Raw genomic sequence first — 3,312 nt, 5'->3', positions numbered from 1 at the left:
TGATGCACTGATTGCTACATCCATTAAAATACAAGATATTACATCCGTTGAAAGATAAAGTACAACATTCGTTGAGAGACACGGTGCATTATCCGCTGAAAGGAAGAATCCAACATCAGGTGATAATCATTCTAGATCATTGTTTGACAGAACCCCATCTTCAAATCAAAGATCCACAAACTCGGGGGTGTGTGTCATCTAGTCAACACTCGGTTATATTTCAAAACCCTAATGAAGCCACTTTATCTAGAGCACCCATTTAAACTGATTATTGGTGATGCAACATCTAGAGTACAAAGAAGGAAAACAACTCAAGATGAATGTCTATATAACAGCTTTTTTTCACAGGTAGAGCCAAAAAAGGTAGAAGAAGCTTTGGATGGGTCTTGATTGGATTTTAGCTATGAATGAAGAGCTAAACCAATTTGAAAGAAATAAAGAATGGAAGCTGGTTTCCAAACCTAAAGGTAAGAGTTCGATTAACACCAAATGGGTATTTAGAAACAAGCTGGATAAGAATGACATAGTCATAAGGAATAAATCTAGATTGATTACTAAGGGCTACGGACAACAAGAAGGAATATATTTTCATGAAATATTTTCTCCAGTTGCAATACTTGAGGCAATCAGAATCTTTCTAACCTATGCAGCCCATGCCAATTTCAAAGTCTATCAAATTGATGTCAAAAATACATTTCTTAATGGAGATTGGGGGAGAAAGTCTATGTCAGTCAACCTCCAGGTTTTGAAGACCCCAACTTTCAATTTTATGTTTACTATCTTTTTAAAGCACTTTATGGATTGAAGGAAGCACCTAGAGCCTGGTATGATACCCTATCAAAGTTTCTTTTAGAAAATCATTTTAGAAGAGGTACTGTTGATAAAACTCTTTTCTTTAGAAATTTTAATGGCTCTAGTATACTTGTTCAGATTTATGTAGATGATATGATATTTGGCTCTATAGATGAGAAATTTTGCAAAAAGTTTATCAAATTAATGCAAAGTAATTATGAAATGAGCATGATGAGAGAACTTACTTTCTTGCTTTACTAGTTAAGCAAGTCGCGATGAAATATTCATTAGTCAAACTAAATATATTCATGATATTTTAAAAAGTTGACTTAGTGGATTGCACATCTGCAAAAACACCCATGACCACTGCCACAAAATTTGAATTGATCACTACTAAAAATTCCGTGGACATTTCAAACTATAGGGGCATAGTTGGATCACTTTTATATTTAGAAGCTAATAGTCTAGATATAATGTTTGGTACTTGTCTTTGTGCTAGATTTCAGGATGATCCTAGAAAATCTCATTTAGTAGCTATTAAGAGAATTTTCAGATATCTCAAGGGCACGGTAAAACTTGACATTTGATACCCTAGAGATTCTGACTTTGATTTAATTGGTTATTTTGATGCAGATTATGCAAGATGCAAAATAGACAAAAAAAGCACAACTGGAACATGTCAATTTCTAGAAAATAAGCTTGTGTCGTGGTTCTGTAAGAAACACAATTCAGTTTCAACTTTCACATCTGAGGCTGAATATATTGTTGTTGGTATCTGTTGTGCACATATTTTATGGATGAGAAATCAACTAATAGATTATGGTATACATGTAGAAAAGATTCCAATTTTCTGTGACAAGACAAGTGCCATTGCCATCACTGAAAATCCTCTACAGCATTCAAAGGCAAAGCACATTGACATCAAATAACAATACATAAGAGAGCATTTTAGGAATGGTACTGTGGAATTTCATTTTGTTCCAAGTGAGCAGCAACTTGTAGACATCTTTATCAAGTCACTTGATGAATCAACTTTTACTAGGTTGGTATGCTAAACTACTCTTAAATTTTAACTAATGATGTCTATGAATTTTATAATGCATCCAAAAATAAATTTGACTTTACTATAGATACTAATCAGGATTTGCAAACTGACAAATCATGATGCTTGATCAGGCTTTGCAAGGTGATAAATACTGACACTTAAATCAGGATTTTCTAAGGGTAAATACTGATGGGCTTCAACGGATAAGGATTGTCCATTAAAAGTCAAAAATATTTGTGGATACAATATTCCTCAATGGATGATGATGTATTGAATATTCGTTGAACAATAAATATAATATCTGCACTTTGACCTTACTCCCGAGACTATTAAATAAATATATTTATGTAACTTCTACCTTAATAAATGAAATTAATGAAACATGACAGTCACAAACACATGGTGGGCATGCACTCTAAAATCAATACTACAAGAAAAATGGACTTTTCCTATCGAACATTTTGTATCGATAGATTTCCTACCAACCATTTCCTACCGATTTTTAAGTCAAAAGGTCTTTTCCTACCAATTTTGTACTCGGTAGGAAATACAACTAATTTCCTACCGATGGTGGTAGGAAATGGCTAAAGATTGACCCACTTTTCCACGTCATATTTTCAGCAAGTTTTTCACATATAAAACGACGACGTCGTTTTAAGCAAAGTATTTCTTACCGCACTAGCGCGATAAGTTTTGTGCATCTCATTTCCTACCGATGTGGGTATGAAATGGATCGTGTAGGAATTATTCCTACCATTTCGATGCGATAGGAAATGACCTTGCCTACTCAGCACTAATAGACTAATGTGTTCTCTTGTAATTGGCTTATATGCCACATGATTTTTCCTACCAATTAGCAGTAGTAAATGACTAGTTACGTTTCCTACCAACTAGTTACATTTCCTACCAACTATTAATCATCTTTTTAAATATAATCGAATTTAGGGGTTAGATTAGGGTTAGACAAAACATTTTTATACATTTCATTTCAATTATCCAACTCTACGGATGTCGATATTACTTCGAAGTTACCATGTATGCACAAAACTAGAACTTTTTAACTTCATTTGCAATGATTTCATGACGAAAATATATTTTTCAAATAATTTTTTTTTCATTTTTTTCTTTTTTGTACTTCTTATCTCATAATAACAAAATAAATATAAAAGATTAAGAAGTTTAAAAATTGTTCTTTCGTGAAACATGTTTTCTCCAATGAGTCATTTTTTTTTATTATTCAGTAATCTAATATCATAAATTAAATTATTTTTCAGTCAATAATTAATGTGATACTTTTTTAAGTCATAATATTAAAAATTGAGAAAATTATAAAAATAGATTGAAACGATATGAGAGGCGACAACTCACATTAATAGTATATATGTTTAATTATACTTTATTTGTTAAAATGGTTGAGTTCTAATAATTAAAATATATTTATTTTTTACTAAAAAATTTATCATATAACTAAAATA

The sequence above is a fragment of the Apium graveolens genome, chromosome 7 (genome assembly GCF_009905375.1).
Source record: "Apium graveolens cultivar Ventura chromosome 7, ASM990537v1, whole genome shotgun sequence".
Taxonomy (NCBI): domain Eukaryota; kingdom Viridiplantae; phylum Streptophyta; class Magnoliopsida; order Apiales; family Apiaceae; genus Apium; species Apium graveolens.
Note: the sequence above shows the minus strand (reverse complement) of the source record.